Source organism: Stomoxys calcitrans, chromosome 3 (genome assembly GCF_963082655.1).
Source record: "Stomoxys calcitrans chromosome 3, idStoCalc2.1, whole genome shotgun sequence".
In the NCBI taxonomy this organism is placed as follows: domain Eukaryota; kingdom Metazoa; phylum Arthropoda; class Insecta; order Diptera; family Muscidae; genus Stomoxys; species Stomoxys calcitrans.
Window position 1 is genome coordinate 16032383 of NC_081554.1, and position 25705 is coordinate 16058087.

At 37.2% G+C, this 25705-nt stretch overlaps 1 protein-coding gene across 1 annotated transcript in view; it reads left to right on the forward strand.

Moving 5' to 3' along the window:
• The first annotated feature begins 1304 nt into the window (after positions 1-1304).
• Positions 1305-25705, forward strand: part of LOC106087838 (protein bowel) — a 40566-nt gene continuing 16165 nt past the window's right edge. The window contains exon 1 of the mRNA XM_013253017.2: positions 1305-1919. The gene's annotated coding sequence lies outside the window, so the exon portion shown is untranslated. The remainder of the gene's footprint in view (positions 1920-25705) is intronic.

The following is a 25705-nucleotide window of genomic DNA, read 5'->3' on the forward strand; positions in this document are numbered from 1 at the left end:
AATGACGAAATTGGTATAGCCCCATATGCTGATGGAGTGCATAAAAATATTTTTTTTATTCACATTAAATTAAAAAATTTAAAAAAAGAAATTTTTTTAGAAATTTATTTTTTAACAAGTCAAAATTTTGTTTTTATCGGAGAAATTATCGAAATTTTTCTGATAAAAAGTTTATATAAAAAATTTGTCGAATTTTTTTTTTAAAAAATTTCGAATTGTTTTTTTTTTGCAAAAAGATGCGTTGATTTTAAATTAAAAAAAAAAAAATAAGTCAAGTTTGCTTAAAAAACAGTACTCAATTTTTTTTAAATATTTTCTTGTGGAAAGTTTCAAAAAAGAAAAGTTTTTGGTATTTCTTAATAGGAATTTAGCCGAAAATTTGGCCATTAAAGAAAATGTTGAGATTTAAAAAAAAAAAAAATAGCAAAATGAATAGATGTTTTTTTAATTTTTGGTTTTTTTTATATAAACAATTTTTGATATTAAATTTTTATTAAAAATATAGTATTTTTTTTAAATTTAGATTTTTAAGGAATTCGAATTTTATAAAAAATTTTTGAAAATTGTATTTCGAAAGTTTTGTTTTTATAGAAAGTAGCATCAAAAAGTTTCTATTTAAAATCTTGTCGTATTTTTTTTTTTTCTTAAGAAAATTTAGTGACAATTTTGTTTCGGTAGAAAATGTCCTCTGAATTTTATTTTCATAAAAAATTTAGTTTTCAGAAATCGTTGTTATTTTTAAAGAAGTTTATCGTTTCTCGGTTACCACTGTGACCCCGTTCATACTCATACACATATGTATGTGTGTGTGTGTGTGTTTTTTTTGGTATGGGCCAGACTCAGCAACGGACTCTGACTCTTGAAACCATCATACAAACCAGTTCGTGGCGAGCAATAGCTTACGGGCAACAAAACAGGTATAATTATACACAGATTCACACATAGATTGAGTTTACACACACACACACCCTTACTCCCAACCATTTTCAAAGCAAAAACGAAGGCGCTCTAACCAGAGAAACCTTATTGGAGGTAAAACACAAACCCATAGCTATACGTGACTACGTTGGATGGTGAACATGGAATAAGGCAAGATCTCAAATTGAGGAGAGCCAATTTCAAACATTGAGGTTCGCTATTTTATCTTTAAGATAAAAGAGTACGATGTACAACGAACCTCACCAAATACTCAGAGTAAAGGTATGTGTTTGTAGGTTTGTTCGCTGTCGCACAATCAGGTTCGAGAGGCTCATTGCCCCCCAACTGAGATACTTGTAGATTAGTCTTAAAGAGTTGATCGTGGCTAACGCACCTGTAATTTTAAACGGAAAAATTGCTGAACCCTAAATTATTTTTATATCGTTTTTATGTATGGTTGTTGTTATTGTAGTGAGAGATGATTATCACCACACACACAAACAACGCACACGCTAGGCTTTGAAACATAGCCAGAGTGTTGGTATTGAAAGCAAAAAAAAAATTGTTTTAAATGTGTGGAAGTATGTATGTTTAAACACACACAAGAAAAATTAAAGAAAAAATATTTTCTTAGAAATATTTAAAAATATGAAAGATTATTTAGAAAAAATATTACAAAATAAATTCACAAAGTGTAAAGGAGCTATAAATGAAAGCCTAAGTGTCAGAAAATCAACAAAATGTTGTGTTTGAAAGTGAAATAGAAAAACATAATTCTCGAAAATCTGGATAAAAACGAGGTCTACACACCAACGAGGGAATAATTAAACATCAACACACAAACATATGAAATGAATAATAGCACCTCAATCACCACAAAATGATCTCGGAATTGCTTTTCCATGTTAATACTCGCCCCATAGCCCAGAAAGCAAAATAGAAGAGCAAAATCTAAACCAAAAAAAAGAAACCCAGACTAAAACAACAACAGCAAGAAAAACGTACGTATATGGATACTCTTATGTAGTGGTAAAAATCTATCGGCAATGATGTTACAAACGAAGGTACTCTCTCTCTCTCTCTCTCTCTCGCTCACACTCTCTTGATGGGGGCTTTGGGTAATAGGTAAGCCCCCATGTAAATGAGAGCAAGAAGAAAAGAGTGGAGCAACAGCCAATGCTTTATGAGTAGGGGGTATAGTGAATTGTAATGAGGTTTGTATAGCACCAGTAACTACGTTCGTTGGCTCGTAGCTTCGTTTGTTGGTTCGTTGGGTCGTCGTCGCAGCCGCTCTGGTTGTCTACAAAATTTTTATTTTGTGGCGTGTGGGAAGACATTGGGACTACTTGAGGAGCGTTTTGGTAGCTGCACTGGCTTCAGCTCCTATTTCAAAACAAAATGTAGAAAAACACATTTTAACTGCCGTAAATACTAACAACCAAACGAACGTATGCTTGCTAGCTAGCAGGCTGGCTGGCTGGCGGTTTGGTTGTGTTGGCTTGCCTTGATTGTTGGCTGGCTGTTGGTTTGTCTGTCTCTTTTGGTACGCCTGGTTGGGCTGGGCTGGGGTATGCTCGCCATCAACTGGCACCGGGAAATTTGAACGAAAGAAGTAAAAAATGTGTTCAAGGGTTATGGGTTGAGGCGGGATGGATGATGGTTTGTTTGGTAGTTGCCAGTCTTTAAGCAAATGGTTGGTGATGTTGGCTAACAGAGGTTTGAGCCAAGGTTCGTTGTTCTCTTCTTCTATAGCACACACACACACACATAGGCATCTATAGTTGTGTGTTAATAACACGTTTGTTCAATTTGGCAGAAGATTGATCAACAAAAATGTTCGCCTAAATGAATGGTCGCTCGGTCGTTCAATCGTTCGGTTGGTGGGTCTGTCTGTCGTTTAGTCGTTTGGGTGCGTCGAACGTTGTTCAGCTTCTTCGTTGTCATCATCATCATCATCATCATAGTTTATGCCGTTCAAATATTTCTGTTGGTCTACTCCCCACACCTCCTCCCACCCAACCAAAGGCTTTGCTCTCACTGAGACTTTGTGGTCTAATGTGAGTGATGTCGTTTTTTGTCGTTCGTCTTTGCCTGCCTTTATGCTGCTGTCTGCCTATAAAATCTTCGTTGAGATGTTTTATGTTGTTGGCATTCTTGTTGTCTTTGCTTTTGATTCTAAGGTCTAGAAGAGTTTTGGAGAGTGATACGTTATATTTTTTTTCTTCTATTTTCTTTTTGATTCGTTGTTTTTTTTTTTTTTTGAAAGAAGAACGAAAGAAAGACTTGCGAGTGTTGCATCTAAAAAATTCCAAACGTGTAAATAAATGAACAGGTTTTTTTTGACTTATTTGAAGTTTTTTTGTTTTTTTTGCTTTTAACGAAAATGTTCTGAAACTGTTCGTGGTGCTTCTGCTGGTGACAAAAGATAAAATAAAATTTTCAGGTCCAAAAAAGGTGAAAAAATTAAAAAAAAATAACAAAAATATTAAAAAATAAAAAAAAATAAATATGTGAATAAAAGTTAGAAAATAAACAAAATAACGAAAATTATAATATGGACTTTGCTATATCTTATATATAAAAATTCATTTGTGTTTGTTTGTTTCGTATAGGCTCAAAAACGGCTGAATCGAGTTTCTTGAAATTTTCACAGATAGTGCATAATGATCCCGTGGTGAAAATAGGGTACTAAATTTTTTGATATCTGAAGGAAAGGGGAACGGACCCTCCCCCTTACCCTATTTTTCTAAAACGCCAGATATCGGAGATGGATGGTGCGATTTTGTGTGCCCTCTTTTAGTAACCTAAAAACAAAAATTTTGTATCTAAATTTCGGATGGGGTAGTTAGGGGGGCCGCCCCACCGCAAAAACTTACCGAATATATATAAAGATCAATCACGACAATATGGGACTCAAATGAAAGGAATTTAAGATTAGAAAACTTATCTGATATCCAATTGTTGGACCAAGTGTTTTGGAGACCCAACCCAATCCCCAAAACACCCCTAAATCGGACATATTTACCGACCATGGCAATATGGGTCTCAAATGAAAGGTATTTGAGTGTAGAAGACGAATCTGGTATTCAACCAAGTGTTTTGAGGTCCGCCCATACCCAAAAACATTTGAACATTTGGAGTTCAAATGAACGGTTTTTTTTTTGAAGTAAAACACAAATCTGATATCAATATTCACGAAAAAGTGTTTATGGGGCCACCTCACCCCCATATCAATAGGACGTATTTGCTGACAATTGCAGTATGGGGCTCAATTAAGAGGTATTTTAGAGTAGAATACGAATCTGATAGATATTTTCAGAGCCAAGACACTAAGTGGCCGCCCCATCCATCAAAAAACCCCCAAGCCGAACATGTTTGCTGTCTATGGAAATATTGGGCTCAATTGAAAGGTAATTGGGAGTAGACGAATCTGATGGCAACATTCAGGACCAACTGTCTAAGGGACGTCCTACCCTCATAACAACCCCCAAATAGGACGTATATTACCTGATATAGCTAGAAGCATTTGACTGGTTTCCTGTATCGCGATTTCATTTTCGACCAAGAAAAATCATCAGCAGGAGATGTCAAATGGATCATGGTGCTTTACAACCATTCTAACAAGTGTAAGTTGTAAAGCACACACTTCTTGTCTTACAGAGCCCTGTTCGAATTGAGATGTGTGCTTTACAACTTACTCTAGTTGGAATGGTTGTAAAGCACCATAATCCATTTGACATCTCCTGCTAATGATTTTTCTTGTTCGAAAATGAAATCGCGATACAGGAAACCCGTCAATCCTGTATCGTGATTTCATTTTCGACCTAGAAAAATCATCAGCAGGAGATGTCAAATGGATCATGGTGCTCTACAACCATTCCAACTAGAGTAAGTTGTAAGGCGCACATCTGGATTCGAACAGGGCTCTGTAAGACAAGAAGTGTGTGCTTTACAACTTACTCTTGTTGGAATGGTTGTAAAGCATCATAATTCATTTGGCATCTCCTGCTGATGATTTTTCTTGGTCGAAAATGAAATCGCGATACAGGATTGACGGGTTTCCTGTATCGCGATTTCATTTTCGACCAAGAAAAATCATCAGCAGGAGATGTCAAATGGATCATGGTGCTTTACAACCATTCCAACAAGTGTAAGTTGTAAAGCACACACTTCTTGTCTTACAGAGCCCTGTTCGAATTCAGAAGTGTGCTTTACAACATACTCTTGTTGGAATGGTTGTAAAGCACCATAATCCATTTGACATCTCCTGCTGATGATTTTTCTTGGTCGAAAATTAAATCGCGATGCAGGAAACCAGTCAAATGCTTCTAGCAACAACACACTTTTTGATGACTTTTAAATGTTTTTTTTTTTTTTGCTATGCTATTCTTTGAATAGAAAACATTAAACAATGGTCTCAAACCGGACAATATCCTGCAATGGAATCTCAATAAGTTTTAAGATCCCAAAAAGAAAGCGCAAACAGACAATTACAGTTTTTGCAAAAAAATAACTGAAAAATTGTTTAATAAAAAAAATTATTTTCGATTAGAATTTAAAAATATTTAATAAAGATTTTTATTGATCAAGAAAAAAAAATCGAAAAATTTTTACTTCATCCAATGGCAGCCGGTTGTATGTACCAGATTGACCCGATGGAGTATTTCATCGGCAAGGGCTGCCGCCTCAGTATATGTATTGGGTTGCCCAAAAAGTAATTGCGGATTTTTCATATAGTCGGCGTTGACAAATTTTTTCACAGCTTGTGACTCTGTAATTGCATTCATTCTTCTATCAGTTATCAGCTGTTACTTTTAGCTTGCTTTAGAAAAAAAGTGTTAAAAAAGAGTATTTGATTAAAGTTCATTCTAAGTTTTATTAAAAATGCATTTACTTTCTTTTAAAAAATCCGCAATTACTTTTTGGGCAACCCAATATTTGTGCTTTTTTCGTCATGGGAGAGGCCGCATGCTTCTGATTCGTGCCGGGATTGAAAAGAACCGCGAACCCTGGTTCTGTTCAGTTTGTCAGAACCACCTCCATCATTGATCAGTGTCGGTAAGGTGAACCGGTGCATGGAGTGGGTGCATTTCCATCTGCTTAGTCCAATTTTGGCATACTCTTTCCAACATTTCGGCCGGTATTTCACGAGTGCTTCAAATGAAGCTCGCTAGTCTTTATAGACATGAGCTTAAACATAGTCCCACAAAAAAATAGTCTAAAGGCGTAACATCGCTAGATCTAGGCGGCCAATTGACCGGTCCCGAAAGTGAAAGTCGCCTCGCATTATGTCCACTGTTACGTGTGCTGTGTGGCATGTGCCACCGTCTTGTTGAAGCCACATGTCATGCAAGTCAAGCTCTTGCATTTTGGGCAAAAAAAGTTGGATATCATCTCACGATAGCACTCATCATTCTCAGTTTCTTTGAGATTCGCTTCATCTTCGAAGAAGTACGATCCAATGATAACACCAGCCCATAAACGGCACCAAACTGTGATTTTTTCTGGATGCATTGGTAGCCCTTGCAATGCATCTAGCTGATCTACACTTCAAAATCGACAATTCTGCTTATTAACGTACCTATTGGGCCAATAATGAGCTTCGTCGTAAACTGATAGAAGCACGCGGTGAACTTTCTTAACAGAGCACGCATTTTTTTTGATAAAATTCAATAATTTGCAAGCGTTGTTCGTTTGTAAGACGATTTATGGTTAAATTAGGGACTAAAGTGAAGACGAAACAAAACACGAAAAGTGCTGTTTGAAGTATTGCCAAAAAGATAATAGCTAAAAAATCACCCTTTAGAAAACTTGCCTGCTTAAATCGGCAGATCGGTCTATATGGCAGCTGTAACTATGGGTTGCCCAAAAAGTAATTGCGGATTTTTCATATAGTCGGCGTTGACAAATTTCTTCACAGCTTGTGACTCTGTAATTACATTCTTTCTTCTGTCAGTTATCAGCTGTTACTTTTAGCTTGCTTTAGAAAAAAGTGTAAAAAAAAGTATATTCAATTAAAGTTCATTCTAAGTTTTATTACAAATGCATTTACCTTCCTTTAAAAAATCCGCAATTACTTTTTGGGCAACCCAATAAATATAGTCCGATCTGAACCATATTTCAGTCGAATATCGGAAAGCTTAAAACAACTCTCTATTAAAAGTTTTAGTGAAATCGGAAAATAATTGCGGCGGCCTTCATGGCTCAAGACCCTGAATCGGCAGATCGGTCTTTAGCGAAATCAGGTAATAAATTCACCGTTTATGGGCTCAAGACCCTTAATCGGCAGATCGCTCTATATGGTAGCTAAATCTGAATATATACCGATATTAACCATATTTAAATCGGATGTCGGGAAGCTTAAAACAACTCACTGTCTCCAATTTCAGCTAAATCAGAAAATAAATGCGCTTGTTACGGCCTTAAGACCCTAAACCGGCATATGTATATGGTCCAATATGGGGCATATTCGGTATGAATATCGGGGCACCTAGTACAACTCCCTGTTACAAATTTCAGCGAAGTTGACTTTTACGGGCTTAAGACCCTAAATCACCAGATCGGTCTATATGGCAGCTATATCCAAATATAGTCCTATTGGGCCCATTCAAGAACCTGCGAAAAATTCGAGCCTGTGCAAAATTTCAACTCAATATCTCAATTTTTTAAGACTGTAGCGTGATTACAACTGGCAGACATACGGAAGGACAGGCACAAGGACATTGTTGAATCGTCTTAGAATTTTATGACGATTAGAAGTATATATACTTTTTAGTGTCGGACATGGATATTTCGATGTGTTGCAAACGGGAAGACTAAATGAATATCCCCTTATCCTATGGCCGTGGGTATAATCAGGCATTCTTCTGTCAAACCAGCAAAAATTAAAGCTTCTAGGAACCGAACAAGGATAATCGAGAGACCGGCTTATATGGGAGCTTTATCAGGTTATACACCGATTTGAACCGTATTTGGCACAGTTGTTGTAAGTCGTAACAGAACACTGCATGCAAAATTTCAGCCAAATCGTAAAAAAAATGCACCTTGTAAAGACTCAAGAAGTCAAATCGGGAGATCGGTTTATATGGGAGCTATACCAGGTTATAAGCCGATTTGGACTTTACTTGGCACAGTTGTTGTTAGTCTTAACGGAACACTACATGCAAAATTGTAGCCAGATTGGACAAAAATTGTGGCCTGTAAGGGCTTAACAAGTCAAATCGGGAGATTGGTTTATATGGGTGCTATATCAAGTTATATACCGATTTGAACCATACTTGGCACAGTTGTTGTAAATCATAACAGAATATAAAATGCAAAATTTCAGCCAAATCGGACAAAAATTTCGGTTTATAAGGTTCTAAGAAATCAAATCGGGGAGATCAGTTTACATGGCAGCTATATCTGAATCTGAACTGATATGGCCCGTATGCAATGCCCAACAATCCGCCCCATCAACCTACATCAATATAACCAGCAAGAAAGCCATTGACAAAAGTGAGGGTTTAGACCGCGTGTTTGGGTATTGAGTATATACTGCAGTTGTCAGACCTATAATGCTATATGGTGTTGTGGTCTGCTGGACGGCGCTTCAAAAGTCCACCTACTGCTCAATACTTAACCGAATCCAAAGGATGGCTTGTTTGTGCATCACAGCCGCTCTGAGGACGACACCCATCTGATGCACTGAATTTTGATGATACATCTTAAGCCTCTGGACATTGTGGCTATCCAAATTGCAGCGACCACTGCCGTGAGGTTAAGGGGGCTTTCTCATTGGTCATGTGGCGGCTACGGACACTGTGTTATCCTTGATACAATATCCAATGTTCCAGGCAGTGTTGATTACACCCTACCTGAGCCATTTTTGATAAACTACTACTTTGCAACTACTATATCCCTGGCAAACGAAGCTACATACACTCCTATATGGATGATTCCAAACTAAAGGACCACGTGGGCTTTGGGGTGTACTCTTAAGATCTAGAACTGGTCATGTGGAAAAGGTTACCCTACCACAATCTTTGCAATTAAGGAGGGCTAAGGCATAATGTCATTACGACGATTGGCATAAATATCTTCTAAGACAGCCAGGCAGCCATTAAAATGCCTGGAGAACGTATTTCTGAACACAAAATCCGCCCTCGACTGTCGCAGTTCTCTCAACGAGATGGCAGAACAGTTCCGAGTATCGGGTCACAGAGGAATCATAGGGAATTGTATGACTAGAAACTATGCTTCACATTTTAGGGATTCTGAAATCTGTGGGTATGCCTCTAGGGACATGTAAGATAAGTAGTCAGGACCAGGCCGGAGGACAACGAATGTTATATTGGGTTGCCCAAAAAGTAATTGCGGATTTTTCATATAGTCGGCGTTGACAAATTTCTTCACAGCTTGTGACTCTGTAATTGCATTCTTTCTTCTGTCAGTTATCAGCTGTTACCTTTAGCTTGCTTTAGAAAAAAAGTGTAAAAAAAGTATATTTGATTAAAGTTCATTCTAAGTTTTAATAAAAATGCATTTACTTTTTTTTAAAAAAATCCGCAATTACTTTTTGGGCAACCCATTATAATCACAAAGAGGAGGCTGTGAGCATTCCAAAACTATGTGGCTTCATCTAGACATGAAGAGGTCTACTGCTTTGCTGTCATTGGCTAGAACAGACGTCTCAGCCATTCTGTGCGTCATGACAGGTCACTGTCTAATCAGAAAACATGCTGACATACTGAAGGTTGCCAGCAACGACTTTTGCAGAAGCTGTGGGGACATCGAAGAAGAAGAAACTATAGAGCACCTTATGTGTCCCGCACTAGCAGTCGGAAGGAGTTCCACATTAGGTTCTCATTTCTTTGAGAACCTTTCTGATGTAGCGGACGTGAACATTCGCAAGTTATTGGGTTTTTAAAACCGATCTGGATGATTGAACGGTAGGAACTAGAAGGCATCTTCCTTCTTCTGTTCCTGTGGTATCACATTGAACGAAAACCTTCTAAGTGAGTCTGACGACAGATTGCCACTTAAACCTTACCTTACCTAACCTACATCAATATTAGGCATCTGTGGAAAATTTCAAGCGGCTAGCTTTACGCGTTCGACCACTATCGTGATTTCGCCAGACGGACGGAATGGCTAGATCGACTCAGAACGTCGAGACGATCACGAATATATCTACTTTATGGAGTCTTAGACAAATATTTTGAGGTGTTAAAAACGGAATGTCTAGATGAGTATACCCCAACCTAAGGTGTTGGGTATAAAAACATGGGACATATATGTCCCATTTGTCCCTAAATGGGTAGAAATATTTTTTTCGTATATTGCTTAGAACTCCAAATAAATCTGATCGTGCAGTCTGTTTAGACTGCTAGAGATGAAAACACCATACAAAAAATTCATGTGCGATTTTTTGTGGACGGTTCGTGGGTATGTTGGTGAATACATTGAGCGTCAAAATGAAGTGTATAAAAGCATTTGATAAAAAAAAAAATATTTCGTCTATAAATCGACTAGTTTTAGAGAATACGAAAATGATTGACTGTCCTTTCTAAAACAATGTTTATTTAATGATGAAAGTAAGTTTGAGGTATTTGGCACACAAAGCGTGTAAAAGTATGGCTTTGTACACTTTATGTTGGCGCTCTCTGTAAATATCCTTATATAACAAAAATCTTTCAAATAAGAAAAAAAATATTTATCTGGGGTCGAATAGGGTGGGAAATCTATTTTTGAGGCGAGACGAGTAAAAATATTCTTCCCATCATATGACGGTGATCATAAGAAAGATTTTCCGCCTTAAATTTTTGCATTCGCAAATCAAAAATATTGAAAATGGGGACTGGCCCGACAGTTATTGGCTTAGATCTATTTCCCGACACAGTTTTTCAACAGCTCTATGCTATTACATAAAAAAAGGAAGATGGCATCTAACCATTTGTACTTACTTACTTTACTTTGATTAGCTATGACACAATATTTGTTCCACTAGCCGAACGTGGAATATCGTTCCAAGCGCCTCAATCCTCTGCGCTTATTCTAAAATCTCTGACACCAAGTTTCGAGGTGTCTCCCACCACTTGATCTTTCGCCGCCAACGTCGGACACTAGCAGTTGGGTTAAATGTTCTTTCCATATCCTCAGCATGTTATCTGTGTCAGTTAACAGATCTCCTTCTTTGTCCCTGCAGGAAGATGTGTCTGCACCAAAGCCAACGGTTTGATGTTTAATTATTTGATAGAATTTCCGGACTTCATTCTGACTCCTGTACATCCCAATTCATTCACACTCACGTCTTTCCATTTCCTTTTTCTTTCTGCGGAATAGCCGTTTCTCCTCTCTCCATTTCTCCCGATAACTCTCCTTCATCTGGCGCGTTGCTACTGATTGCAGGGTTGCTCTATATGCCGCATTCTTGGCTTCAGTAGCATCTCGACACTCTAGGTCGTACCATGGGTTTCTTGGAGGAGGCTTCCGGTACCCAAGCACGGATTTCGCGGCATTTTCCATAGAGTGGGCAATAGTTTGCCACTGAGCCATTATATCATCGGAACAAGGAGTGCTTTCATAAAGCAGTTGGGTCAGTCGAGTGGAGTATGCCGCTGCCATTTGTTGTGCTTGCAGCTTTTCAATGTCCAGCTTCCGTGCAGTGTCAGATCATACTTTCCTCGCCATGTTCAAACGGGTGCGAACCTTTGCTGCAACAAGGTAATGATCCGAATCTACATTCGCTCCACTGGTCGATCGTACATCTAACACGCAAGATGAATGCCTTCCATCCATCACAACGTGATCGATTTGGTTCCTCGTGTTTTGTTCGGGTGACAGCCATGTGGCTTTGTGAATATTTTTATGTTGAAATCTGGTGCTACTAACTACCATGTTTTTTGCCGCGGCGAAATCTATCAGCCTCAACCCATTACTGGACGTTATCTCGTGGAGGCTAAACTTTCCGACTGTTGGACCAAAAATGTCTTACTTCCCTATCTTCGCATTTAAATCTCCCAGAACGATTTTAATATCATGGGAGGGGCAGCGGTCATATTCTCTCTCTAGGCGCTCGTAGAAAATATCCTTGGTCTGCTCGTCTTTGTCTTCTGTCGGGGCATGGGCACAAATAAGGCTGATGTTGAAGAATTTGGCTTTTATGCGGATTGTGGCAAGCCTCTCATCCACCGGAATAAAGCTGGAGACAGGGTATTTCAGTCTCCGACTAACCACAAATCCAAAGCCAAATTCATGCCTCGTGTTATGGCAGCTATAGTATGGTTCGTCACCGTTTGGTGTAGTAGTGACGCCATTCCCAGTCCATCGCACTTCCTGTAAGGCGGTAATATCTGACTTGTACTTCTCTAATGCATCCGCCAGCGCGTATACTGCACCTTCTCTATAAAGAGTGCGGACATTCCAGGTGCAGATCCGCAAATCATGGTCCTTTTTTCGTTTGCTTAGGTCGTCAATGTTGGGGGCCCGTTTTTAATATTCCTTTGTTTCTCATAGTATTTCTCATAGTTTTCCGAGGGAGGGTTACTGGCCCAGCGCCCCAGCTTGGGATTGCACATGTATCCCTCGTTATGGCGAGCCGCTTGCTCCAAGATCCCACGCTCGCCTCCAGCTGCCCCCAACCTGGGAACAGACGCTGATGTTGGCCGTTGGTTATTTGAAGGCGCCAATAACTCGCCTTGTCATGTCGAGTATCATTGGCACTTAGTATTGTATTAAGAGCCAGTGCCACCTGACTCCTCACTGAGACTCTCCTCACGAAAATCGCTGACTGCCCCATTGCCGCACTTGCAGCTACTCCGCATAAAAACGGATCTTTCCACAATCCGCAACCTGTGGGCGCACCCGGTAGCTTTCAGCTAAGCTTCCCGTGATAACGATGGACACCACCCAAGTCGGAGCTCAAATTTCCAGCCTGTTTGGTGCACATAGTTATCCCGTTTCGGCCGGGCTATTTGTAACCCTTTGCAAAACTTGCTCTCATAATCCGAAATTTATGGCATAGTACCTCACAAATTTTGTCAACATTAGGAGGGGAAAACCACTGCTGAAAATCAAGATCCCAGATCGATTTATATGGCAGCTATATCAGGATATATACCGATTTGCGCCATACTTAGCACAGTTATTGGATGTCATAACAAAACACCTCATGCAAAATTTCCGCCAAATTGGATGAGAATTGCGCGTTCTATTGGCTCAAGAAGTCTAGATCCTAGACCGGTTTATATGACAGCTATACGAGATTATGAACCGATTTGAATCATATTTAACAGAATTGTTGAAAGTGAAACCAAAACACTACGTGCAAAATTTCAGTCAAATCGGACGAAAATTGCGCCCTCTAGAGGATCAAGAAGTCAAGTGCTAAAATCGGTAAAATTTCAGTGAAATCGAGAAGTCAAGTCCCAAAATCGGTTTATATGGGACTTGTATTGGTTTTGTGCAAAATTTCAATCGCCTAGCTTTACTCTTTTGAAAGTTAACGTGCTTTCGACTGATAGACGGACGGACGGAAAGATAGACAGACGGACGGACATGGCTAGATCGTCTTAAAACGTAGGAACTAGAAAGCATCTTCCTTCTGCTGATCCTGTGGTTTCACAATGGAAAAAATGTCGAAGTGAGTCTGATGGCACACTGCCACTTAAACCTAACCTAACCTAACCTACATCAATATAAAGCATCTGTGCAAAATTTCAAGCGCCTAGCTTTACTCCTTCGAAGTTAGACGGACGGACACGGCTAGATCGACTCACAACATCGAGACGATCAAGAATATATATATTGGGTTGCCCAAAAAGTAATTGCGGATTTTTTAAAAGAAAGTAAATGCATTTTTAATAAGACTTAGAATGAACTTTAATCAAATATACTTTTCTTACACTTTTTTTCTAAAGCAAGCTAAAAGTAACAGCTGATGACTGACAGAAGAAAGAATGCAATTACAGAGTCACAAGCCGTGAAAAAATTTGTCAACGCCGACTATATGAAAAATCCGCAATTACTTTTTGGGCAACCCAATACTTTATGGGGTCTTAGACGCATATTTCGAGGTGTTACAAACAGAATGAAGAAATAAGCATACCCCCATCATATGGTGGAGGGTATAAAAATGCATAAGAATTCAAAATTACTTTACTGATTTTAAAAAGTAAATTCCAAATTTACTATGCCTAACATGTCTTGTCTCTACCCATCTGCTGTTCTCACATTACCAAGACACTTTCTAAAGTTCGGCAAGTTTTCAATTTCTTGAGCTTATTTGCCACCAATTACAATTATATTTGCTCCACTATCCAACAGGGCAAAATACAATTGACATTCGATAGACAATGGCAAAAAACATCTTATATCATTATATTTTATCACTATGGTTGCAACTGAACATTTATTAAACAATAACAATTTTCTCCAAAATTTCCTCATTCGAAAAGCACAACATTTAGATTTGGCTCCCTTCCTTAATTTATAATTCCAAGCTAATCGCTTATTTTCCACCAAGTCACTATAAAATTTTGTATTATCCACATCAATATCTATGAAATTCTTTTATTTATCTACTTCCTTAACAGTGTATGAGATTGTCTTTTGTTCAAATAAGGAACATTCTTCTTCCTTAGTCCACATCCATAACAAAATATTGTTCTGTACTTTTCACAGTCCTATTAAGTGCAGCCAAACTCTTCGCAATTCCAGCATTGTATTTGTCTGTGCAATTCACCGCCTACTAGTTCTTCCTTTAATTCATCTACTTCCTCTCTAATTTCAGACATCTTTCCCTTATTACAGAACCGTCTTTAACGATTTATGTATGGCTTATGGCATATCACCTACAAACTTCTCATGCTTTCTAACAGCCTTCCTCAATTTTGATACACAGCCAATATTAACATGCAATAACTTGTGACGTATTTCCGATCTTAAATTATATATCATCGTTTCGTAAATGTACTCCTCATCTATTGGTGAGCGAAGTCTATCGGATAAACCCATTATTGCATCGCAATAGTCATTGAATGTCTCGTTTAATCTCTGTTTTCTGCGGCGCATATCGTCCCTAAAGTCGTAATCGTTGTAGAATTCTTTATATTGTCTCTTTAATGCAGTGGCAAGTTCAAACCACTCTTTATTAATTTTTTTGGCAATGGTAATTCCAAAATCAACCCAAAGATAGAGCGTCGAACTATAAACGACCATACTTGCATAGCAATTGAAAATCATCTCCTAGAGTATTCGTGGTTGTATTATTGATCCTATAGATAAACTCGTCAATGAGGATGTCTTCACTATTACCGGTTAACGCTAATCTCCAGTTTCTTATTACATTCATCATTCTTCTCTTCTTTTCTCAATAAGCTTCTCTAGGTCAGGTCTGTAGTTAAGTTTACAGTTCTAATTCCTCTATTCTGACCTAAATTAAGCCCTGCTCTCAAATTACCAATTTCATTAGTAATTGTCGCGATTATCTCACTCCTTATATTACAAATTGACTCGGAGATCATATTGCGTACTCAATGAAGGTTAATCCATCAGGCGGTACAATAATTCATTCGAAGCGAAACTTATTCTTGATGTATGTTCCTAAAATTTTCAGAAACCAAAATCAACCCAGTTATGTAGGTTCCAAGAATTGCATATGCGTGTGAGTAGAAGCCTGACAAATATATACAATTCCAGATGTAAGCTATCAAAATTTCAATGCAATTCTCTTCTAAGATTTGGGCATATATATAGGTGATGTCAATATATCTTCTAGGGTATCAAAATCCGATCGCTGACGTATGAAAAGTCCATAAGGTGATAGCTAGACATTTTTTAGGTGTTGGACCTCAACAGCTGAATTAAATTCAACAAAATATTTTTTTATCTAAAAACATGATTAAGGCCCCACGTTGGGCGCCAATTAATTTATGTGAGATCCATCCTTCTAGTTCAATCCTCTTCGGAGTTGGCTACATTCTGACCCCGGCCGTGCTCTTTTTTTCCTTTGGAGACTAGTTCGGATCCTTCCGTATATAAGTAATGTGTAAGGTAAGGAGTTTGTAAGGAGTTTGTGAGCCCGGGTATAGCACTTAGGTGCAGATTTGACTCCTGGCTTGAACTATATTAGGGGCATTGAATGAAGAACGATAAGGGAGAACGAACGATAAGGGAGAAACAGCTTCTTTTTCTACCTCCTGCACGGTAGAATAGTGGAATATTTTCACACATTCATCTTTGCACTCGGTTGTCAGTCAGCTTTTTGTTTAGTCGCAAATGGTAAAATTCGGCCTACAACCTAATATAACTGGCATTTAACCGATTTGAATTCTTGAGCCCCAGGCAGGTGCATTTTGGCTGACAGTTCAGATTCTCGAAATGGCCAATCCTCTTTTTTAAGTTCCAATCTTTTAAGAAAGATTTAGAAATTTATAAGTAATTTATTCAACTTGGCTTAAATCTAGATACCCTTTCCAAGTATGGCTCAAACCGCTATAAAGTTGTGCTAACCAATTTTTCTTCTTGAGCACATGTTCCAATTCATATTGGAATTTGATGAGTTTAGAGGTCTGCAACAATCCCTTGATTTCACTAAAATTTATCAGTAGCCGAATACGCCGGCTAAAAATTAAGCCTAACCCTTCTTACTCTCAACAGGTGCAATTTTCTTTGCAAAAGAATCCAAAGTTTCCACAGTATTCCAAAATTTCTGATCAAAGATATAATGGAAAAAAATCGTGGAAAAAATCTTCACCAAAAAATACCAAAAGACTCACATATACGCTACGCACATATGTATAAAGGCAAACCTTAAGCCATCATTGTGTCAGAGTATATGTGTTTGTCACAACGTGTGTGCGTGCTCTAAACAGCTTCTTTTTCGAACAGCATAAATGCTTGGGCTATGGCTGTCCGTCCGCCAAGTCTATCTTCCATCTGTCTCGCTTTGTGGCAATGTATGCGTGTCTAAACTATTCTCTACGTTGGCGGCTTTAAGAGGAGCACAAACGTCAACCGGGCGGGCACACAGAGCATGGCACACACGTTTACCATACAACTGTAGCTGCCACTGTCATTGCCACCGAACACAGTGTGGTGCCGTAACCAGTAACTACAACAACACAATAATATCAACTGCAATAACAAAACACAGTCGTTACAACAACGTCACATCTCTAGAGACCAGAATCTAAGCCAGGCTCAATGAAAGGCTGAACAGTAAGAACAGCGCCAACATCAACAACAACAACAACAAGGAGACATAGACACAACAAACTCACAACTTCTCTCGCAGCAGATCTAACGAGTCTTAAAAATTTTACTCCCAACAACATACCAAGGAGAAGGTTTCAGTTTATCTGACTCTCTCTCATTTCTCGCACTCTCACTCTCTCTCTCTCATTCAAAAGAACTCCAGAGTCCAAACACATATGTCACTTACACATACACTAACACCAAAATATCTCCTTCATTATTTTATCTTCAAGTGTCCCTCACTGTAGAAGCATCGCTTGCTTTTGGCCCATCATCTCTGCTGCTCTTGGTCTGTTGTCCAAGCCTAATTAAATCCGGTTTTTGGCTTAAATAAATACCCAACAGAGGCCCAACAGCAAGCCCCAACCACAACTTGACTTCATTGCGAGGCATTGGAAAGCAACCACGACGACTCTACGTCACCAAGCAAGCATCCCCACACCGCTTTAGTATCAAAAGAAAACCCCCACCGCCCTCAAGCTTAAAAATTTACTTCCCTAAAGCCTCCACGCAGCACAATCGCCTTGCAACAACCATTGTTCCTTGCATGCAATCTCATTTTGTTTAGTTTGAAATTTTATCTTGAAGTCCAGTTTTTGCTTTCCTTAAATGCTTATTTTGCTTGATTTTCTGCACTGAATGTTTTGTGGCTTTGGATCACTATCTTCACTTGGTCGCTTGCTGGGTAATGTTGATGGTGAGGTAGCTGGGGCTGGCTGGTGATTCTTGGTTGAGACTGGGGTTACCTTAACAAAAAGTAAAAAAAATGAAATGGAGTGAAATGAAATGACATGAAATAGAATGAAATGGAATGGAATGGAATGAAATGAAATTAAATTAAATGAAATGACATTAAATGGAATGAAATGAAATTAAATGGAATGAAATGGAATGAAATGGAGTGAAATGAAATGAAATGGAATGGAATGAAATGGAGTGAAATGAAATGAAATGGAATGAAATGGAATGAAATGAAATGAAATGAAATGGAATGGAATGAAATGAAATGAAATGAAATGGAATGGAATGAAATGAAATGAAATGAAATGAAATGAAATGAAATGAAATGAAATGAAATGAAATGAAATGAAATGAAATGAAATGAAATGAAATGAAATGAAATGAAATGAAATGAAATGAAATGAAATGAAATGAAATGAAATGAAATGAAATGAAATGAAATGAAATGAAATGAAATGAAATGAAATGAAATGAAATGAAATGAAATGAAATGAAACGAAATGAAATGGAATGAAAGGAATGAAATGGAATGAAAGGAATGAAATGAAATGAAATGAAATGAAATGGAATGGAATGAAATGAAATGAAATGAAATGAAATGAAATGAAATGAAATGGAATGGAATGGAATGAAACGAAATGAAATGAAATAAAATGAAATGGAATGAAATGGAATGAAACGAAATGAAATGAAATGAAATGATATGATATGAAATGGAATAAAATAAGATTAAAAAAATAAAGTAAAGTAAAATAAAACAATAAAAAATATTTTTTTTATTAATTTCATTCATTTTATTTAAAATTTTATTATATATTAATTTATTTAATTTTTTTTCATGTTTATTTTTATATGTTTATATTTTATTTTTCCCTATCGGCAACCCTTTCGTTAGCATGCCACCAGCATCACCATCGTCATCATCAACTCCATCATATGTTGCAAGTCATGTTGGTTGCCAAAGAAAAAGTTTATCATTCCATATTTCATGTGTGGAGCATTTATGTTAGCTGCTGGAAAAAGAGTTTTTTGCCCCAGCTTCATTACTTTTTTGTTTAAGTTAATGCCCATTTTCTTTTATAAAAATCGCCTTTAGGGGATTCTTTACTTGACTTTCCAGTTTTTTGTTTTTTTTTTGTTGACCATTTTTGCCGTTTCATCTAAAGTTGGTAATTTTTATAATTATTCTCGATATAGGCCCTCATCCTCATATAAGTGAATGAGTGATCGAGTCTTGTGTGGAGCTGGTGTGTATTTTGTCATTATGATGGCCAATAATTATAAGCCATAAACTAAAATGTGAAAAAAGCAAACAAAGCAAAAAGAAATGCTGCTAACAATTTGTGATAAGAAAAAAATTTTGAGAATAGCTGCTAATATGGTATAGCTGTCTATAAAATATGTATATATTCTATAAAATATATAAAACAAGTAATAAAAAAATTTTTATACTCCTTATTCTGAGGTAGGATAGGAAAACTGAAATTCAGCCTGGCTGAATAAGGCTTTCCCCCATAGGAAAACTGAAATTCAGCCTGGCTGAATAAGGTTTTCCCCCATAGGAAAACTGAAATTCAGCCTGGCTGAATAAGGTTTTCCCCCATAGGAAAACTGAAATTCAGCCTGGCTGAATAAGGTTTTCCCCCATAGGAAAACGGAAATTCAGCCTGGCTGAATAAGGTTTTCCCCCATAGGAAAACGGAAATTCAGCCTGGCTGAATAAGGTTTTCCCCCATAGGAAAACTGAAATTCAGCCTGGCTGAATAAGGTTTTCCCCCATAGGAAAACTGAAATTCAGCCTGGCTGAATAAGGTTTTCCTTATAGGAAAACTGAATTTCAGGCTAGCTGAATAAGGTTTTCCTCATAGGAAAACTGAAATTCAGCCAGGCTGAATAAGGTTGTCCCCGTAGGAAAACTGAAATTCAGCCTGGCTGAATAAGGTTTTCCCCCATAGGAAAACTGAAATTCAGCCTGGCTGAATAAGGTTTTCCCCCATAGGAAAACTGAAATTCAGCCTGGCTGAATAAGGTTTTTCCCCATAGCAAAACTGAAATTCAACCTGGCCGAATAAGGTTTTCCCCCATAGGAAAACTGAAATTCAGCCTGGCTGAATAAGGTTTTCCCCCATAGGAAAACTGAAATTCAGCCTGGCTGAATAAGGTTTTCCCCCATAGGAAAACTGAAATTCAGCCTGGCTGAATAAGGTTTTCCCCCATAGGAAAACTGAAATTCAGCCTGGCTGAATAAGGTTTTCCCCCATAGGAAAACTGAAATTCAGCCTGGCTGAATAAGGTTTTCCCCCATAGGAAAACTGAAATTCTGCCTGGCTGAATAAGGTTTTCCCCCATAGGAAAACTGAAATTCTGCCTGGCTGAATAAGGTTTTCCCCCATAGGAAAATTGAAATTCAGCCTGGCTGAATAAGGTTTTCCCCCATAGGAAAACTGAAATTCAGCTTGGCTGAATAAGGTTTTCCTTATAGGAAAACTGAAATTCAACCTGGCTGAATAAGGTTTTTCCCGATAGGAAAATTGAAATTCAGCCTGGCTGAATAAGGTTTTCCCCGATAGGAAAATTGCAATTTAGACTGGCTGAACAAGGTTTTCCATACATTCAGCCGACTGAATTAGATCCTTATTCTCATTTAAGCCTTTCCTTCTTCCTCTCTGTTGCCATTGACCTCCTAAGGTTGATTCTGAAAGTTCGAGTTCCCACACTTTTTCTCCTTTTTTTGTCCATAACTTTTATATCCAATTTTTACTTTACTGTTAATCCTAATACAAAAAAAAATATATATTTCAAGCAGCTTAATTCTGCATAACACTGAGTGAAAGAAAGTAATCTTGGATTCAACAATCAGTAAATTTGAATTTTAAATCCAATAGGCTACTGAATGTCACCTTTGCAACAAAACAATGCATTTTTGACAAAAAAAAAACTTCTTCTCAACTCTTTTGAAAAGACTCATAACACTTGAATATATAAGCCAGGTATTGAACTGAATTTTATCCACATACACACAAAAGTGACCAAACTAGGGAGACAGCGTTGAAGAATAACAGACAACAATAAAATATGCTTAAGAGGATTATCATTGAAAAGATTCAATTTTAAAATTTTAAATACCTAAGACCCTGACTTTGAGAGTGTATTTCAATGTTTGATGAAGACTTTTTTCCTAAATCGGCTTAAAAAGAAATCGCCTGAATCGAAATTAAAACAATTTGTTAGCCAGCTGGGGTGGGGAAGAGGGTAGCAGTTAGGGTAAGCAAGGCAAATCAAGGCTTTTTTATGATTTTATAATGGACACAATTATAAATTGTAACCCATTGGACGCTTCTAGACCTGGTTTGGTGATTGTTATGATGTTCTTGACTATAACCAGCTCTGGCTGGCCACTTTGTAGCCTTTTTGTGATGTAACCCTCCTCATATTAACTATGCTCTGGGTTTAATAACCGGCTGGCTGGCTGGCTGGTCGTTTGGTTTAGCCCCTTCATAGTTTGGGCCACAACTATCATTAGATTTCCTTAATTACTTGATAATTACAAGGCAATATCACAACAAAGTCTTTAACCTACCACCAACCAACACCACCTCAACCAACGTTCATCTCTTAGCCCTTTAAGTGGTTCTTCTATAGCGCACGTCTGCGCAATGTTTTATTTTTTAGTGTCTTTCCTCAATGTCCGAGGCATGCTGGCAAGACAGAGTGTTTTAGCCTGTGCGTGTAACCCGATGTACTATGTGTTGGTGTTTGTATGCTCGTAATATTACAACATGTTTGTTACCTGAACTAAAACCAAGAAATCGTTAATTTACTTTTTTTCCATTAACGCTTATCTCACTCCTGGGGCCTTAGCACACGTAGTATAGAAAACTATGTTGCCATGGCACGTAGTGCTATGCTTTGAAGTACTACTCCTCTGGCGCAAACACGAAGGAGAGTTTGGATGGAAATCTACTGGCAAGAAGGAAATAGATGCAGTCTTATCTATGAAACCATCAGCATTATAAGTCTTAGACCTGCATTAATTTTTTTTTTGGCTTTTGGCTTTAAAGCTAGCGCTTAATTTTTTAATCCAGATTTTTTTTTCTTGGACACCTCATGCAGAAATCATAGTCTTAGGCACAGATAAACCTCTGGCATTGAAGAGTTTGGTCCTGGCGTAGAATGAGAAAGGGATTTGAACAAGAATTATAAAGGTATAAATATATGAGGCGTAAAAGTTCCACCACTACAACTTGCACCATGGATATCGTTCTTCGGGAGTTGTGCAAGATATCAGAGATTTTCAGGATTACAAAGAAGCCATACTGAACAATGGACCTATTGTTGAATTTAAGCCAAATCGCTTAAGAACTTCGTTGATTAACGTCTCAATAAGAGCAAGTCCGGAAATGGAAGCCAACTATGATCGTGAATAAATGTTAACCATACCATATATTAGATTAATGTAGTTCACGAACGAACTAGTTCAATTGAAAGTGTCACTGAAATGAAAGAAATGAACTAGTTAATATCAGTTGCTCCGTTTTGTTTGCCAGCTCAGATAGTTCATTGCACTAAGGCTTATAGACCCCCAAAAAGTCAAATCGCGAGATCGACTGATATAGAGACAATATCAATTTCTGAATGGGATATGGTGTCGTTACTGAAAGACGAAACTTATATCACATACCAAATATCAGACAAATCAAACGATCACCAATTTATATACTTAATGGAGAAACGGCAAAAACAGCTAACCAAATTCACTAGTGAACTAACTCCAGGAGCTAGTTCAATGAACTGAACGAACTAGTTCATTGAATTGAACGAACTAGTTCATTGAGCTGAATGAATTAATTCATTGAATTGAATGAACCAGTATATTGATCTGTGTAGTTCATTAATCTAGTTCACTAAACTAATTCATAGAACTAACTAGTTAATTGAATTAACTAGTTCAATGAACTGAATAATCGAATTCATTGAAATAAATGAACTAGTTCATTGAACTGAAAGCACTAGTTCATCAAACCAAACGAACTAGTTCATTCAACTAGCTACTCCATTAAACTAACAAGTTCATTAAACTAACCAGTTAATTGAACTAACTGGTTCGTTGAATTGAACGAACTAGTTCATTGAACTGAACGAACTACTTCATTGAGCTGAATGAACTAATTCATAGAATTGAATAAACTAGTTTATTGAATTAACTAGTTCATTAAACTAACCATTTCATTGAACTAACTAGTTCATGGAACTAACTAGTTAATTGAACTAACTAGTTCATGGAACTAACTAGTTCATTGAACTGAATGAGCTAATTCACTGAATTTAATGAACTAGTTTATAGAACAGTAAATACCAGTACAATAAACTGAACGAACTAGTTCATTGAACTGAACGAACTATTTCATTGAACCAAACGAAACAGATCTTTGAACTAAAAGAATTATTTAATTAAACTTAACGAACTAGTTCATTGAAATTAAGGCATCGCCCAACACTAATTGTAATTTTGAAAATAGGAAAATCAGTTATGGGCTTACACAAATTAAGACTGGACTGACCCGGCAGGGGATAGCTGTGGGCACCACATTGGCTGGAACATTGAGGTCCGATCAGTGTGGTGTTTATTATTATCACGAGAAGCTTAGCTACGAGCAAAAGGGTGCGTCCACAGGTTGCGGATAGTTTAGTACTCCATACGGAGTAGCTGCAGTCGTGGACAATCAGCGGTATCGAGCGGAGAGTCTCAGAGAGAGGTCTCACAAATACTAAATGCCTATTATGCTCGACAAGACTAGGCGAGTTATCGGCGCCTTTGAATAACCAATGGCCACCCTGTTCCCGCGGTGATCGGTCCTTTGGAACTAAAGAACAACTTTGGTTGGCCTTTATTGAAAATATCAATAAAGACCAACTAAAGTTTTCTTTTTTGTTATTTTAGACCAAAGAAAATAAAAAAGATCATTGAACCAAATGATATATTTAGTCAAGAAGCATGACGAACCAGCTGAAAATAATTTAAATGAAATAAATACTTTTGAAAGAATAGAGAAAAACGATTACTGAATCAGCTAAAACTAGTTTAAAAAGTAGAAATGAACCAAAGTGAGCGATTAATTTAGGGAATGAACTAAGTGAACTAACTTTATAAACTAGTTCAGTGAGCTGAAATTAAGTTTTTTCACAAAAAAAATAAAACCCGTTCACTCAAATAACAAATAACGAAATGGTTCGGAAAGGGCAATTAAAATGTAAATCGAAAATTTAACCGCTTTCAAGTGATTTTAAAAGTTATAACGAAATTCTAAAGGGCTTCATGATTATAAAGGATGAGACTACTTCTCTTAGATGCCAAAGATACTCACGGAAAAAAGAAGAACATCATTCAATGAACGAACTGAACTAGTGAACTAACTGAATTCGCTCAGTTCAGTACAGTAAGCTGAAATGAACTAAACCAATGAACTAAATAAAGGAACTAGTTCAAAAAGCAAAAATAAATTGAAGTAAATGAGACTTTCATAAATTTTTAATAATGTTCGAGTTCATAACAGATTTCTAAAGACTTCAATGGCTACATAGAATGTACCATAACTTTGTGTGCAAAATTTCACCCTACATGGGGAAAAATTGTCTCCTTAAGGTGCTTGCAAGTTGGAAGGTCGGCAGTATTTAACAAATATGGACCCTTTTTTGTAAAACTTACAATTAAAGCTGCAAAGATGGTTAATTTTGGTTAAAAAAAAATAAAAAAAAACCAACCAGTGAACTTACAAAAACGAACTAGTTCAATGATCTGAAAAGAGCTAAAATGACATTTTTTCAGAGAATAAAAAAAATCCCTAACCAATTAATGGAAGCAAACGCAGGGACCTATTCCTAAGACAAGAACTTCTATACCTGCCCATAGGTTCTGAATTAGCCACATTCTTATAATCATGTGGATAAATATTGGATTAAGAGGGTATTGGATGGGATCTTGTTAAAATTTGAGGCTTCTATGGGCTTAAATATTTAGATGGGTCCCTCTAAGAAGCATTTGTGGAGAATATAGGAGGTCATAAATGCACTTTGTTTAAAAAACATCAGGTAAAATGGAAATGTGTAGGCGTTATTTCCCTCCAATTTCGAAAACATAGGCCATTCATGACTTTCCGCATCATATATGACAATTTTTTTAAACCGTGCATAACCTTTTTGTTCCTGAGCCGCTATGACTTTTGTTTACTCGCCAAATATTGATACATAATCTGAGTACCTTCGGGTTTGATTCATTATCAGAAACCTTATGCTTGGTAGCCAAAATCCGAACCAAATTGGCATTATTTTCCTTTGCAACAGTTTTAAACTTTAAATTGATTTAGGTAACAATTTTCACATTAATAAGTAGATTATCATGGAATTTTACATTCAAATAATTTTTTCTTGGGATAAATACGCTCAATACTGACTTTCCAATATTTGATCAGCGAGATTCCTGCATATTCAACCTAATCATTTTGTATGCAGGGCATTATTTAATTAACCACTTAATAGCATTGCTCTTAAATAATTTTTGCTTTGGATATAAGAATATCATTGCCATCTTTCTAATATTTCATCAGCGAGATTCCTACAGGCCCGATCTACTCATTTTGCAATCGATCAGATTTAATTTGTTTTTACCTTCATTAAAGTCATTTCCATTTTAGTATAGCTTAAAAGAAATTCCCATTAAAAATGTTGTGATCGTATATCATTTTCAATCTTTCTACCTATGATTACGTTATGGTGTCGATGAAAGGTTTTTGTGAGATTCCTACTGCTCCTT